Source organism: Pteropus medius, unplaced genomic scaffold (genome assembly GCF_902729225.1).
Source record: "Pteropus medius unplaced genomic scaffold, Ma_sr-lr_union100, whole genome shotgun sequence".
NCBI classification, from domain to species: domain Eukaryota; kingdom Metazoa; phylum Chordata; class Mammalia; order Chiroptera; family Pteropodidae; genus Pteropus; species Pteropus medius.
In genome coordinates this window covers 5,704,895-5,722,892 of record NW_024354875.1, presented here as the reverse complement: position 1 = coordinate 5,722,892, position 17,998 = coordinate 5,704,895, and the positions used below count along the sequence as shown (strand labels likewise).

Here is a 17,998-nt window from a genome sequence, read left to right as displayed (position 1 = left end):
ACCTAAGTGTTACGTATCTTTAAAATAATATGCCCTTCTTTATTTACACTGTAGTGCATTTTCATTGCAGTGTTAAGAGAAACCATAATTCATATCTGACACTGTATGGTATTCTTGAGAGCTGCATACAAGCATACTATCAATGAGCCCATTAAGTGTTAAATGATTGGATGATTAACATTTTATTTTACTTCAATCAAGTTTTTTTTGATGATGGACACATTTGTGGTATTCATATCTGATTAAGTTTGTCAATAACATATCTTATTTTTATTTTTACATTTTTTTCATTTCACATATCCTCCCACTGTCCGCCCCTTGTTCTCTATATCTCTTGGTCCGTTGCTGTTTTATTTTGTTTTAAAAACCATTTAAAAATATTACTTTCCAATTGCCCAAGTGAGGAAAAAAAAAAAACTGTGGCGATGGAAACCAGATCGGTGGTTGCCACGGATTGAAGGTGGGAGGAGGATTGGCACGAGGGAAACTTGTGATGGAATGGTTCTGTGTCTACTGTCTACACAGATGATGAACTTGCAGAGAGCCACACGCATACACACACACACACACACACACAGAGTACATGCACGCAATGCTAATCAAATCTGACTACACTTTATAGATTGCTCTGATGTCAATTTCCTGGTTTTGACACTGTACTTTAGTTGTACAGGATATTGTCGTTATTGGAGGCTGAGGGACATGGTATCTGTCTATACCATCTTTTGTGTGTGCAACTTCCTTCGAATCTATGACTATGTCACAATAAAAAGTTGTAAGAAATCATCTTCCCACTTAAAATTTCAATGGCATTCGAGGGAGTGGAACACCAGTCTTTACTGGATGTCATTTTTTCCTTTGCTTTTTCTTTGCTTTAGGTTATTTTTAAAAGTTTTAGAAGAGTTGAGAGGATTTAGACTGGTGATATTATTAGATTTTTAGGTGATATTATTATTAGGGAGTTCATTGTTGATCTATTTATACCCCAAATAGAGCAAGCACAAAATCCCAAGGATTATAGACATAAACATTACAGTCAGGCTTGCTAACCTTAGCAGCTGTGCTGGTGAAAGGTGCTGGTGCATCACAGGCACCATGTTGTACTTTGCTGTACCGCTGGCTCTCACCACATTGCTGCCACGTTTCATTTAGCATTTGCCCCACATTGGCTTGTGTTGCTGTTTATTCCAATGGCATGTGCCTTTCTCTAACTGGGCTGTGAGATCCCATGATCAAAGACCATGCCAGCATATAATAGGTACCTTGTAAATAATAAAAATGGAGGTAATGTTAGCCAGGCATCTTCAGTTGTATCGAATCCCGTTTCAATTAAAATATTTTCTCATACAAGTGACAGCAAAACCAATCCAAACTGAATCAAACAGAAAGGAAAATGCATCGATTCATGTAACTGAGAAATCTAGGAGTATGTTTGGCTTCAGAACATGTTTCTCTCCATCATCAGCTCTGCTTTTTCCATATTGTCTCCATTGCCAATAAGATTCTGAACTTGGGGTCACAGAGAGGCTACAGCTGCCTTGATTCCGCTCCATCCAGAGGTCCAGTTAAGCAGTCTTTTTGGATAATTTCCATGGAAACCCATGTATTCACTCCTTTTCTGGCTTTACTAGATCACATTTCTATCCCAGAGCCAACCACTGGCCCAAGGCCACCAGCTTTGCCCTTGTATCCCCACAAAAGCCTTGCCAACTAAGACAAGTTGGGGAAAACAGTTCCACCAAAGCAGGAAGCATCTCCTAAGTTGGGCAGGGACTCAACAATTATCTCTAAATTATAAAAATTTAGAGACCCCTACTTCCCTTTTGTGAAGAGCTCATATTGTGGAAGGGGAATCATTATGAAGCTTTGGAGTGGATCTGATTATTAGTGGTTTGTTTCCTGTATCAACAGAACACAAATGTAAATAAGAGATTTATTATTCAATGTGCTATTAAATGTTAAGATAGCCCGTTTGTCCTATGACTGACTTGTTTTAATGTTAATAAATAAGTTTACAGTGCTTTTTTTTCTTTTTAGTTTTACTAGTTCAAATGACATCGGTAGAATTTATAATCTGTGCCGCAGAGTTGAAGAGCTAATTGGTTTTAGTTTATATTCAACAAAGACTTCATTATCTTCATTCCCCTCAAGAGAAATCCTTAATTCAGCCTCATAATTTCCATGCTGTAATGCATGGGTGATTCAAGCATCTAAAATGTGTAATTATGAGTGATAATGACGCCCCTCTGCAGTCCTATTTTCACCTTGTTTCTGTTAATGACCTTGGAAAATTTGGTGATGTCGCTCATGCTGTCAGGAACTCTCAGGTATGTCAGCTTGTCGCTCTGTGCTTCCTGGGTGAGCCACATCCTGGTTGTGGTTCCTTTCGCTGCCAGAATCGTGTAAGAGACTCGTACCTGAGATAGGCTCTATTGCCTAGTATTGTGGCCTTCGTATTAAAGTACACAGTGAAAAAGGTGGGGTGAATATGGCACAATTAGGGACCAGTTACTGGAAATTCTTTTCATGTTTAGACTCCAGGTTGAAAGTCCTTGATATACTAGTTAGAAATACACAGACAGATATTTTAACCCCAAAAGACTAGTTTTCCTAAAAAGATCATTTAATCATATTATTTCCAAGATAAAAATAAAAAGCCAAAGCTTACCTTTGTCAAAAGAATACAAATTAGATAGGTCTGAAATGTAAGACTTTACAAAACCTACTTCATTTTAAATACCATTGTTAAATATAAGTATTTTATTGTGAGTCAACTCAAATGCTTTTGCAAACCTGATAAGGGTATATATTACAAATAAAAGAGTTTGGAATACTATAAAATGATTTTTCTATTTTGGTGTTTTGGACTTGCATTTGCATATTGGGTTGTTTGATGTTTTGAAAAATAATCAACGTACATTATATATACCACAAAATATCACGTTTTGAAAATATTTAGGTTACCGAGAAAAGTTACACAAAGTAAAGTAAAATAAAATAAATCTAAAGGAAAAAAAAATAGTTACACAAAAATAGAAGTTATCGCATTTGCTTGGTGGATTGCGTGAGGATTCTGCAGAACTTAACCTTAGAGTTGAAAACAAAAAATCATATCTTATGAAACTATTATTTACTCAGTATTATGCTAGTTACCATACTGGAAAAAAGCAAATTTGAATATTTGAGGAACTTAAAATCTGGAAAGATCTGGAACTGTTTGTTGGTTGTGGCGTGGTCCAGCAGTGATCCAAAACTTGAGGAAAGGGGTGAATCACTGTGACTGTGTCCTGTGAGTCATTCTGTCCAAAGAGTTGAATCGGGCTGGATGCCGAAGAGGAGATGGATGAGGAAGCAGGGGCTGGCCAGTTGTGTCCCTTCCTGGCCGAAAAACAGAGAAGGAACTAAAAAAAGAATAGCTTACCGGAAATCTTGAGGATTAGAGAATGTTAAGGAGATGGGTATCTGGAGAGAAATAAAGGCGAGAATTGAGAGATCAAGGTTTTCAGGAAGTTTTGTGGTAAATAGAAGGGGCATCTACGTGTTATTTTAAGGTTAACATGTTATTTTGTAATTTTAAATGTTTTTATTTGTATCTACTCCAATATTAATGCCTCCTCATTTACACATAATATGCAGATGAAAAAGAAGATAAAAATAACATAAAATCACTTAACCAATCAAGAGCAAAACTTTGTAATTAATTCAGCACAATCTCTAAAAAATTTTTAAAAATTCATATGATTTTAAAATTTGGACATTCCTTTAGATATAGCACCTAAATTAGAACCCCAATGCTTCCCTAGTGATTTAATCATTTCATTTCAGTGTCTCAACCTCTGAATGACTTATTCTTCACCCACAGAATTGTTCACTATTTTAACGCTAGCATTAGGAGAAAAAGTGGAAATCATCCACTTAAAGATGCATTCTCAAGATTAGAAAGAAAACTATTACGGTGAAAAAGAAAAAAGACCAACACTTTGCCATCAAAAGTTTATAGTCACAGGTCCTTTTCTCTTTTATAACACTTTATATCAAATATTAGACACCCAAGAAAAAACAATTAAGGAATACAGAGGAGCTAGTAACAAAAAGCCAGTTTCCCACCTCATTCTTCCCTGCCTGACTCCATTAACCAGTGGCAACTCATCTTAGCCATTCCTATTTTAGTTTTGGGGGGAGGTTACCTATTGTACCTTCGTTGTGTGTACGTTATCAATTCTTCTTCAAATGAAAGAAGAGTCTTCACCACCCATCACTCTACCTTTCTCTCAAGTTCTGATAGTTGTATTATTTGCAGGCTTTCTATTAGTTACCTGTTAAATATAAACAAACAAACAAACAAAAAACCCTGGATGTCTTGTTCTACTGACACCTGATACTGTTACAGGGAAGCTGAAAACATCAGAAACCCAACCTTCCTTCCAACTTTGCTCTCACTTCTGTCTCCTAAATTCTGCCAGCTGACAGAATTCATCTCATTAACTAGACGGCGGACCTTATCTCCAATCCTTTGTGTTGTTTATCTCTTCTCTCATTTCCCCCCACGCTCTTTGCCATTTTGTTTCTGTCCTAGAAGGTGCCATAAATGTTATGGTAATAAACCAGACTCAAACAGAGCTTGAGATGCATACATAGGGGAACATACTAATCTTTGCAACGATTATATGAGATTAGTATTTTAAATCACTATATTGTTTTGTGAATACCTAGTAAGCGGGGGAGCTTAGATTAAAAACACAGAAAGTATTGTTACAGAGTTCATGTTCTTAAGTTCATGTTCTTAGGTAAATTAACCATAGTAAAACACATATATGATGTGTATATTTAATTCACTATCTGGTAACTAGAGTTTGTTTTTATAATTTTCTAATTAATTTATTCTATTCCTTGATTCACCCATTTCCCTTATTTATCTTGGGCTTTTTCTTTCATGCCTCTGGTTTTCTTCTTATGCCTGTTGCTGATCATCGTTTGTCCTGTATTTAGGAACGACGACCTGGTTGAATGTCTGTGGCCAGTCTGGGTCACCTTTGCTTTTATGTAGCTAGATCTGTGTGCCGTAGGCTGATTTTGAACTCTGCAAATATAGGTAGGGCTTCCCGACAACCAGAATTTGCTCAGTGTGAGTGAGAGGGTTGTTGGACATTAACCTGAGGACTCTGCTCTGGGACCCAAATCTACAATGACAGCCTTTGTTTCCTGCCTGTGTGGGAAGTGAAGGTGGGTCATCAGGCAAAGCCGTTCAGGAGACAGACATCAGTGAATGATCTGCAAGGTGGTCAGGCCCTATGTTTGCTCTTTCTAATTTCTGTTGTTTTATCTCTTTGTCCGGTGCAGAGCAGCAGCCCCATCCCGCATTTAGCGGGCTCATTCAGCATTTAGTCTCCTCTCTTTTTGAAACCATTAACCACTTCAACATAATTTCAGATTTCTAAGCTTCGATAAGCCTTTGTTGATCGATGTTCCTGTCCCCTTCTTTTCATCATTTTATATTTTTCTGAGAGGTGAGAGATTGAGTACTTTGCTTTCTGTCTTCTACATTACAGGAAGGCAAAGTGGGTTGGCGTGGTTGCTAAGTGAGCCAGCCTGTAGTATTTGCCACTCAATGATCGTAGGTAACACTTTAGGCAATTTGGCTGTCACCTTTGTCTGAGATCTGCCGCACAGTTGTCTTGTCTTTTTTGACATCTTCCCACATCCTAGTTTTTCCTTTACTGAATTTGTCAGTGATTCCCCATATATTGTGGTTTGGAGTTACAGATCCAGTGTCACTTTCAATGCAACGTGTATTCCTGATTTTCATTCTCTGTCTCTCTTTAATCTCTTTGTCTCTGTCTCTGCTGAAGAGGAGGCATTGACGATTGGTTTCTTACCTCTTGCATTTTAGAACTGGAATGTTACTCTTATTTTAGAGGTGTCTCTGATAAGAATAAACCCATACACATATTTTTCAATCTGCCACCTGGAAATGGTACTTTCCGTTTAATTAAAATTGAAATTCCATTTTTAAATGTTTTCTCATTCATAAAGGCCTTCTAATCAGGAAGCAGGCAGTATTGTATCAGGACACTTCCCCGATAATCCTCTTTCTCTGAAAAAAAATTTCTCAGAGATTATTAACAACTTTTAAATGCTGATCAACTTTGCTAAAGACATGTTAACTGTGCTTTCCTTTTCAGGTTTGGGAGAAAAACAACATTGAGATTATAGATGCTTTAAAAACCTTAGCTTCCTATAAAGTGTCCCTCTTTCAATGGCATAGTTTGCTTTGCTGAATCCCGAAACTACAGCTGTCTGTTACCAGTGAAAACTGTAGATTCCTAAGATTGCTGTAAACTGGAGGTTGATGGCCAGAAAGTAAGTTAAAACTGTGTTCTCTAAAATACCTATAACCTACTCTATGATTTAATTTGTTCAGTTCTTCATTCAGTCGAGGTGCAGTGAACTAGCAAGACTTGGCCCACGTTCATAGTCACTAATCTTATATGTTGACTAGGTATCTTACATACTTTTATCATTTGATTCTCATCATAACTCTGAGAGTTATGCACAGATATTACTGTTTCCATCTTATAGTTCAGAAAAATGAGACTTAATAAGGTTAATTAATTCACCATACTGTAGCCAGGATTTGAATCCAAGCCATTGGCAACTTTGTTGTTTTCATTTTTATTATAATTTACAAATAAATTTATACTTGGTTCATAATTAGTATTAACAATTGGCCTGAAACTATGGTATGCAGATCTTAGAAAGTTTTGTTTGATTCTCCATTATGACATTAACAAGAAAGAGGCTATTGATTCATTTTAGATAGACCTACATGTAGAATCTGTATTAATCTCTATTTGCAGAAAAAGTGCTTAACAACAGTAAAACATGTTTAGAAAGAGATTTTCTTATATTCATTCAGTCAGACAACTCTTATTATTTGAGCACCTATCTTATTCCAAATATTGCATCAGAAAACTGCATGTATAATAGTGACAGATATAAGGTATGTTAAGTTATGGAGCTTATATTTCTGGAGGAAATGGCATTAAATAAATGTACAATTATTTATATGAGTATGTATGCATATAAATGTTATGCGGGATATGTATGGGGGCTGTTATCCTTAAGAGATACTCTGAAGGATGTGGGGGAACATTGGGAAGAAAGAAGAGCTACCTAATTAGATACTGTAGTCGGGGCCATCATCCTTATGCCAAGAAAAGGGCCAACATGACAAAGTGGAAGGGACACTGTTCTGGATAGTTTACTTTTATCCAGTCATCCATTCATGAACACTTAGGTTATTTCCATATCTTGGCTATTGAGAATAATGCTTCAATGAACATGGAAGTGCAGATATCTTTGAGATAGTAATTTCATCTCTCTTGGGTCTATACATAAGTGGTATTGCTGGACCATATGGAAGTTCTATTTTTAATTTCTTGAGGAAACTCCATACTGTTTTTCATGGTGGCTGTACCAGTTTAAATTCCCTTTGCTCCCTGTTCTCATGAACACTAGTTATCTTTTGACTTTTTGATGTAGCCATTCTAACAGATGTGAGGAGATATTTCATTGGTTTTGATTTTCATTTCCCTGATGATTAGTGATGTTGAGCACATTTTCATGTACTTCTCGGCCATGTTTATGTCTTTGGAACAATGTCTTCCCAAGCACTTTGCTCATTTTTAAACAGATTGACTTTTTGTTATTGAGTTGTATGAGTTTCTTATATAGTTTGTATATTAACCCCATATCAAATAAATGATTTGCAAATATTTTCTCCCATTTCATAGGTTGCCTTTTTATTTTGATGATTGTTTCTTTTGCTGTGCAGAAGCCTTTTAGTTTGCTATAATCCTACTTGTTTATTTTTGCTTTGTTTATTTTTGTTTTGTAATGGTGTCTTAAAGATGCTCTACAAGATCAAAAAAGTAGCATGTCCTGAAGCTTTGGCCAGCTTTGGAATACAGTCTCACATATCGACTCTTCTTCCTCTCTAAATTCACTCCCTCATCTCCTCATTCTTGTTTTCTTAGGATTGCACTCCCAGATCAAATGTTAACCCCCATTTTTTTTGCCTTAAGCTTTCTAGAAACCCAGTCTAAAACAACTTCTTAAATTTCTAATTCCGCAAAATATGTGCAATAATTCCAAAAAAAAATAATACCAAAGTCCATTCCAAAAACCTATGTTAAAAGATCTTTTTTGCAGTTCTTTCTACCCCAGGATATGTCCTGCAAGGAATGAGTAGTCAAAATATGTGTTTCAGAGTCACTTAAAAAATTCTTCTCTGTGCGGTCATGCCCCAATTTGATACTCGGTGAGATTCATTTGTTTGTTTTACATTTTTAATTTTAAAAAATTTATAAAACATCTTTTTTATTGTTACCAAGTCAAACTATGAAGCAGGAGGTTTTATAGAGGTCAAATTTCCATCCTCATCCTCTCCTTTTCTTTCCTCTCTCTTTTAAAGTGACTTTTTGTTTCTTTTGGTTTGGTTTACCCTTTCGTATTTTCCAGCCCTCTGCTATTGGAAATATTCTCTCAATGGACATGGGCTAAGATTTTTTAATACATCAGTTTGTTGGCAAAATAAAACGGTGACGATCAAATATAGAGGCTGCCTGAATTTTTTACACATCCATTCAGTCACATGCTATGGTTTACGGAGGACAAATATGCAGACAAATGGATACATTAAAAATACATATTGCTGAGTGAGAAAATCAGTTTGCGGAAACATTTACAGGAAGGAGGAATTATTATAATCCTCAATGCAATACTATGTTTCACATAGATATCATTTATAGATATATCATCTTTCTATTATCTATCTATCTATCTATCTATCTATCTATCTATCTAATCTATCTATTCTCTATCTATCATGAGAGAGACTTTAAAGGATACACACTAAATACATAAAATCATAGCAGCATGATGTCTGAAGACAATAAAAAGGTACTGGGATTGAGAATAATGATCAAGTGGGGCTTAAAGAATATATTCATTTTTTTTGCATTATAAAAATAGTTATAATAAAGAGCTTAGAGCCATGTCAATAACTTCATCTCATCATGATGTGGGTTGGAGGATATTAATGTCTGAGAAGTACAAATGAGGGCTCTGTTGATTTGTGAGTGGCATTTCAAAATCAGTGCTACATTAATGTACAAATTACAAAAAAAAGAAAAACCTTTAGTAAAACTAGACCTATACCATTATTGCTATGTATCAACATCTTATGCATTCATGGTAGAAATGGTAGAATTGTGAAAGATTTTTAATGCCCTCTCTTTTTCTGTTAATGCAGCGGTTGAACAAAACCATTTTTAGAGTCAGTGAAGTTGTCCACCCCCTCTTGTTTTCTTGGAAATAACCCAAAACTAAAATGATATTAAGAAATATAAGTACACATTTCATTTTGTAATTAACATAAGAGATATTTGTAAAAATGTCCACCTGTGTGAAGAAAGACATAAAATAGAAGCCTACTAAAAATCAAACCAAATACCAACCAAAAATCAAACCAAATAATGAGGGAGAACTAAGAATAAATAAGTCTATTTGTCCCCAGAGCACAGAAAAGTTTTTATTTTATTTTATTTTTTTAATTGTGGTCACTGTATGTTATAGAAAGTAAGACTAAAGGAATAGTTTTAAAAAATGAATAAAATGTATGCAAAGACTAGGTTGGATATTTAAAGAAATTAAATAAAAACAAAAGAGACAATTTCTAGATCCAAGAAAAATGATAATATTAAGAACCTATTACACACTGCACAACACTCTAAGGACTTAAATGTCTCAACTCAATTAATACCGGTCTGAGGTTCTCTTTTCATGTGCTGTCATTTCCCCCAGGCTTACTGAGATAAAATTGGTATACAAAAAACCTATATGTAATTAATGCATATAATTTGGTGAGTCTACGCAAACGTATACATTTATGTAATCATTACTACATTCCAGGTAATAAACATATCTTTCACCTCCAAAAGTTTCCTTGTGTTACTCCTTTTTTTTCAAATGGTAAAACATTTAACATGAGATGTACCTTTTTCACAAAATTAAGTATGTGATACCTTGTTATTAACTATAGGCACTATGCTGAGTAGCAGATCACTGGAAATTATGTATCTTAAACAACTGTAACCGTATATCCATTCTTATGATCACTTAATCTGGATTTGAAATCAAGAAAATTATGGATTATTAAAATGTTAGTAAATGTTTCCTTTCCCTCTCTTAAAGGAAATATTCTATGTCAAATAGGTATTATTTCTTACTTAGGTAACTGCGATGGGCCTAGGTATGTATATTTTTGTATTTATCCTGCTTTAGATTTTTTTTTTAAGATTTTTAGAATTGTTGTTTTTGTCTTTCATTGTCTTTCATGGAAAAAAGATTTCAAATAAGATTTTATTTGAAAAATTGGTACCTATTTTGGAGAGGATAAAGTGGTGAGAATGGAGATGAGCCAGCTAAAATACTCCTCTATTGAATGAATGACTATGAATAATGCTTAAAAATAGGTGAATCAACAGATAGAAATACAGGTGAATACTAGAAGAATGTTAAAGGATTTAAAAGTGGTCAGCCCTAAAAAGGTAGAGGTAGTAAATTATAAGAAGGGGAGCCAATAGGAGGAGAAGAAGCAAGAAACTTTCCTTTTTTTGTTATAATCCCTTGTCATTATTTGTATTTTAAACTCTTTTTTATTAAAAATTATTGGGGGTGATATTGATCACAAAGTCCAATAAGTTTCAAGTGTACAGTTCAACAGCATGTCATACATATATTGCATTGTGTGTTCATTGTCTATAGTTAAATTTTTTCTGTCAAGAATTGTTTTTTAAAAGTAGTAAATTATTTTTGTACAGTTGATAAACCTTTACTTTTCTTAATAAAAACTTTTGTTTTAGTAAAAAAAACCCACATAGTGTAAAATAGCTAAGCGTAAATATCTAATATAGAAACATTCCTCCTTCCTCCCCACCCCCCCCAAAAAAGAAAGAAAAAGTAAACAAACAAGAAGAAAATAAAACAAAAATATCCATTGCCTGAAAACAACTATGGTAAATATTTGGTAATAATCTTTCTACCAATCTTTCCACATGATTAAAATTAGACAAATAAACATATTGATAAATTATTTATGTGTATACATATTAAGTTATACACATTTTTCCCATTTGTAAAACAATATTATACATAATATTTCTTTCTAAAAAACTGTATATTTTTAAAAAGATAGTGAATATACTAATTTACTTATACATCCCATAGTTTACTTCATTATTAGATAGATATTAAAAATGCAACCCATAGGAGTTAGAATTTTTTTTCCAAAAGCACTCAAGTAATTTATGACAGTCAGGACAAGAACTCAGATTTTCTGACCCTTGGTTCTGTGTTCTTTCCAATTTACTGGGTTGTTTACATTTGCATTTTAAACTTTATTGGCTTTTTACAAGCTATTGTAATGAATTTTCACTAGTGTGTTACCAAATAAATTTCTTGAATCATATCTGGCTTTGTCACCTAATTAACCTTTAACAATATTTGAACATTTCAAGCAAGAGAAAAATATTGTTAATGCAGACGAGGATCAAGAATGATTGGTTTTTAAAGATATGCCATTGTTATTATGAGTCCAGAATCTGTGAATAACTAGATTTTTAAAATAATTGAGCTAATAATGACCCCAAACAAGCTAGATTCAAATTCACATTTAATTAAATGTTTTAACAGTGACTTTGATAAATGAGATTGTGTACAAATTATTCCAATTAGTGACTATCAGCTGAGAGGAAAACATTTCAAAAATACATTAAAATTTTAAATATTTAAAAAAAAATCTGTGGAATAACCTATTTAAACATTCTGATCATGAAAGATTCTAATTGTTTAAAATGCAATTAATAGTCTAAGGCCATGCTACCCTGAATAAGCCTAATCTCATATGATCTCAGAAGCTAAGCAGAGTGGGGCCCGGTTAGTACTTGGATGGGAGACCACCTAAGAAGACCAGAAGCTGTAGGCTAGTATTTTAAGTTGAAAATCACCCCAAAATTGCAAACTTCATTTGTATGCAACCCCTTGTTGGCTTTAATTAAATCTTCTATCCACCTCTAGCCTTAAGGACTGTTGAGAAATGTTCTCGGGAAATTGACAGGCAAGTATGACCTTAAACTTTATTACTTTGGATGAAGAAGTGAGTGGGTTTTAGAGGACAACTAATTGTCTCCACTATGTTGACATTAGTAGGTGCTTGGTACCTTACCCACCTTGCTTTCTCTCCAAAGAAGCACAAAATATCTTCACTAAATACTGAATACTTAGCCTACTGTGTGGATTGGATTGTAACATGCTAAGAAATGCAGGAGATGCAAAAAAAAATTACAAGGGTTAAGTTTGGAAGGTTAGTTATCATCATATCCAATAGTTATCATCCATATTCATAGTCATTCTACTGGCCATGTCATATTGCATGACCCAGAAGCCCTGAAAATGGGTTTAACTTGAACACCTGTCTGATGAACCCTTAATGAAAAGAGTTAGACTCCATGACCCACACACCCTAGACACTGCACTGCGGGACTCCAGTTTTAAATGCTGCAAAGATTCAGTGCCAACTTGTTAAATGTTATGGGGAGAAGATTTTTAATCAAATCTTTTTTTAAAAAAATTAAATCTTATATCCAAGCGTCATCCCAGTAGTTCTGTAATACATTTTCTCTTTCTTCACACAATAATACCATTTAGAGCCTTGACAGGGTTGATAAAAGCATCTGGAATCATAAAATCATACTTTTGGGGGAGAAAAAAAAGAAATAAATCAGTCTATTCTTTTTCATAGCAAGTCAAGACCTAAAATTAAAATTATTATCATATTCAGGTATGTGGGAAAGTCATGACCCCATCAATTAAGTATTTCATTGACAAACCTTTCTAAAAAGAAGGTTACTAGAACTTTAAAAATATGTTACTTTCAAAAGAAGACAATTCTAGAAACATAATTTGGATTTTTGCAGGGATAAAGCCTAATTGTTATCAGTGCTTGAGGTATATAGTGGAGGGTCCTTCAGCCTGAGAGTCAAGAGACGTGGCTCTGGTTAGGCAACCTTGGATAAGTTATTTAATCTCTAGACTTCTTGCAAAAGCATGGTGGCTGGGGAGCTGGGGGAATGAATGAAATGGAGAAGAACTCAGTAATAGCTCAGGTCTCTCACATTCTCTTCTGCTCCCTGTAGTTTTGTGACTACCTATAAAATATCATTTTTAAAAAAAATTTGTGTAGATTTTGCTTCACAGAAGAAAGAATGAGTCTAAGCTTTGAGCCTGGCACCCAGTAAAGTTTTAAGAAGGAGGCTCTACAGCATGTTGAGTAAGCGTCAGATCTCCACTGGGACTGCCTGAATCTAACTGTGATTCTCACTAGTGTTGACTGTCACCAAACTACTTAACCCCTCTAAATTTCCATGTCTTCAAATGTGAAATGGGGAAAATAATAATACTGACCTTATGGGTTATGTGAGCATTTAATGATGTAAACTACGTACAGCACCGGGTACGGTGCCTGGCATTTAATAAGTATTCTATAAATATTACCATTATTGTGTGCCGCGCAGATGTTAATAAATGTTTCATAATGCATTTGGTAATGATGAAGCACTGTGTTTAAACTAGAGAATTTATTACATTTTATATAGCAGTGACATTAGCAGCTCCTGAAGAATTAAGGCTGCATCAGAGAAGTTAGGCTCTCATTCTTCTCTGGGAGTATTTATAATAGATTAAAAGGATTTACGTGCACTTGGGAGGATGAGGCACCAGCCTCACTTTCCTGACGTGGGAAGCTGCTCATGAACTGGAGAGAACTAGAATCTGCAGGGAGGTGAGAATCAAAGGACCCAGTTTTTCATCCTCCTCAGCCACCACTGAATGACTCATTGAGATGAGGTGGTTAACCTCACGCAGTATGAGTTGACTCATTTCTGAAATGCAAACGACGTTCCCTCGTAAGAAAGATTTAAAAAAGAATACAGAACCTAAAGTGCCTGGCACACAGGAGGGGCTCAATGTAATTTGGTTTCCTTCTTCTTTCCCCTTCTACGTAATTGCCTCCTCGGTGGACCATGAATCCTTGGAAAAATTATTTAATAACACCAAACGAGGACTATTAAAGCGATTTAATCTCAGATTTTTTTCCTTTTAGTTTCTTACTTCTGAACTAACTCAGGCTATTTTTATAAATTTATATTTACTAATACTTTATATGGCCGAAATGTTCTCAAGGTCTCCTGAAAATGGAGATTATCTTTCTTTTTAATGCACAAAAGGATGAGTCTCTCCTGAAGTAAATGTAAGAAATTCAATGTTCTTTCGACAACTGCTAGAACATTTCTGAGGTTACCTTCACATCCTGTTTGTGGTCTGTGACACTAAACTTTTGATCCTAGTTGCTCTGGGACTCTTTGACAACACCTGGCCATCTCATCACTGTATCTTCCCGATAATCTAGTTCTCTGGACCTCTCTCCCTGTCCCAACATGGTCATAACCTCTTCTCTTTAATCCTAAAGGTTGCAGTAACGTAAGACCAGTGTGAAATTAGTGGTCAATAAACCTTCACTGAATAGCAGAAGGGATAAGTCAGTGGCAGGGCATGACATTATACAATGAGAAGATCATTAACATTGTATATTAGACATCATCTTAGACATCATCGTTTCTACAGCCCGGAAGTTGCATTTTGTTGCAGGAGAAAGACCATTGATTTCAGCCATCTCCTTCCTTAGGCCATGGCCTACTTCTTCACGCTGTGGCTGGTGTTCATTCAGAGCCCCCATTTTTCCTGTCTCATTAGTTCCCCATTTTCAATGTCCACAGACTCCTGTTTTTCCAGCCCATTCCCAGGAATCCCAAAATCATCTTTACATGAAATTAGCATCTTGAACTCAGAAAGATACCCTCTTCCCCCTCTCTTGGAACTTAATTCCACCGAGCTGTGTAGCTACCTGATGCCACTCCTGCATTCCAGACATGCCCTCCCCCTTTTTCTCGTGGCCACAGCAGTCTTTGGCAGTCTTTTCCTCCAAATGCAGAAATGGTGGCTGTCAGGCTGCGCCTACTCACACGCCCACGTTCCATTTAGTTTCTTGTCACTCTTTACAGTGTGTGGACTTCATGCTTCCAGTATACTAGATGCTTTTTCATATTGTTATTTAACCATCTTCTTAAACCTGTTTTGCATTAAAAAACAGATTTAAAAAAATTGAAAGGTTTTAAAAGCTCCGAAAGCTTAAGGTGTTTTTTTCCCCCAAGAATAAAAAACTCTTAAATGTGAGAGCCCAAAATCAAAGTTTGCACTGTCTGAAGCCCATCCTGTTCTCTGCTGCTGGGCTAAGCTTCATCTCATGGAATTCCCCTTTAGAATGTCATAAAGACAGAGTAATGCCCAGTAAAGTAGAGTGTCATAGGTACTGGATATCCTTAAATCAAGCACCTGCTTTCAAAAAATTGCTACTTCTCTCTTAAAATGGTCACGAGAAACTAGAGAAATACATGGTTGGAATTTCCACTCATATCAAGGAACATTTTGATTTCAAAGCTGTTGAAATCTGATTGCTGTCACATCTGTGATCCAGAAGTCCCTAAGGCCCGAGATTATCCAACAGTGGTACAAATGAAATAGATGTTTCATTGTTTATGAAATGCTCAGTATAAATGTTGGCAGTCACTGCTAGATTATAGAAGACTGTGTTTCCTGGTGCCTCCACCACACTGCCAAAAATATGACAACTGTTATTTCTCAGCGCCCCCTGAGAAGAAAGCCATTTACAGCACAGAAAGCAAACCCAAAAAGGCAATGCTCAGAGTGTCAGAGTGGGTAGAACCGTGTCACAAGTCTGGTAGGTAAGCCCAATTTAATTTTTGAGTGCTGATGAGATTGGGAGGATTCTGCTTGCATATTTCCTCTGGAACCCTGCACTCTACCCTGTGTCACAATCACAACGGCCTTGTAGAATACTATGTCATCATCTACAGAAGTACAGTAATCCTAGATTCTTATTTACTGCTAATGCCTCTAGCATGTCCAGTGTGCTTTAATATAAATTACAGTATTTTAGGTAATAAATTTTGTATTCATGTATGCCAGTGCACTGTCCAAGATACGTAATGCATTATTAGATAAGTAAATTAATAATTTTTAAATCTAATTTTTTAATAGTAGTTTTCCAGATAATTGTGTTACGGCTCAAATTTTTCTATTTGGTCAACCACAAAGAGAGAAACTAGGGAAAAACAAACCTGTAAAATGGTAGAAAATTCATTAAAATTCTCTGAATAATTTTCTCATAGAAGCAACTTTTCGTAACGGAATTGTGAAACCAGCAATTACTAGTGGAGTCCCACGGCAACTTGATTAACATTTCAGTCCAGACTTTTCCTAATCAACATCTGGTAGAAAAAGTAAAATGGGGAAAAAAAAAATAAATAACTGCCTCACATTCTGGAGTATGCACGTCGTCTCATAGACATTTCTACCTACATTTTGTGTGGAATTAGAAGAGGCTGGGATGTTGAATCGCAAAGCAATAACAAGAATTGCTTTCTCATCTGGTCTGGCATATGAGAAAACCACAAAACAATGCATGCACTGACCCTGCAGGTGTGCAGCCCACACCATAACAAAGAAACATTATTCCCCGGACTCTTTCTAGTGGTATCATCATTTGTGCTGAGACACAAAGAAGTAAACAAATGCCGAATGCTGGCTTTGCTCTGTGCCTCCCTCACTCGGGAGCCTGAATTGGGTCAGAGAGGAATCAAATGAGAGGAGGGTTGTATTTGTAGGCCAATTTTAGCTGTCAGCTGACATATTGAAAAAGGGGGACAGGAGAAAATAACGGGAGCCAGTGTTCCAAGGCTCCGATGAAGATATTGCTAGAAAATTCTATTTTCTTATTTTATTTACTTCTCATGTCAATTGGATTGTTTTATGACTGGGGAAGCCTGGGCAAAGATTTTTTTTTTTTTTTTTTTTTTATTAGAGGGAAGAACTATTGTTTTCATTTCTCTTGCCAATGAGCTATTTTGTATTTCAGATATGGCCGACGACCCCATGGGCTTTATTGCTTCATTTAAAAAGTTGTAAAGCAGCAGCCTCACATCGCTCAAAATTACCTTCTTCTCCAGTGGTGAACCCCACAGAATGTCAACTGAAACTGTTAAATTTAATGACTTAATTTCATTTTATATCATGACCATTAGGTAAGCCAAATTTAATATTTGATAGCTGAGAAGCCAAGAAAATCTGTGGGCCACTGTGATATAGTTTGATTACCCATTAGCAAGGAAATTGAATGTCCCTGTGGATTTTATAGATGTTCACATTTAGCTTCTGTGTTTCTTTCTCTTCATGGTTTACAGAATTCTGAAGATTATAAATTGCAAACAATCTTGTTATTACGTAAATCATATTTCTCTGTATCATTTCTCAGTGGCTACAGATAAGGTTGTTATTTCTAATAGCATTTACATCATGACAACGGAGGCCACCCATGACCTCAATAAATCTTAGCCCTTTTCACAGTGCCAATGAAGATTTCTGTGAGTTTCCTGAGGGCTGTGTCATGTGTGTTTAGCCCCACCTGACTGTACTCCACCAGATTTCCTTGTCACGTTTTTGATCATTCACCAATCCTTTCCTTTCTCAGCATAATCAACCCAATGGTCACGTGGTAGACATGGAGTGAGTCTTCAATTGTCTCTGTCCCTCACTTCCCAGCCTCGTCTATCACTAATCTCTACCGCCTCTTGTACTCTTCTCAGATCTCTTCACATTCAGCCATTTCAGCATGTTTCAGCCAAACCCAGCAGCCAGTATCTGCTTCTCTAAGCCCAAGGACTTTCCCTGAACCATAGAAGGCTGCTCTGCTCACATTTGAAGCAGATGGAGGTCCTGAGGAATGAGCGCCACTTTTCCCAGT

The 17,998-nt window shown here is 35.8% G+C and overlaps 1 pseudogene; it reads left to right on the top strand.

Moving 5' to 3' along the window:
* Positions 1–11,927: 11,927 nt before the first annotated feature.
* Positions 11,928–12,046, top strand: LOC120597419 (uncharacterized; annotated as a pseudogene).
* The last annotated feature ends 5,952 nt before the right edge of the window (positions 12,047–17,998 follow it).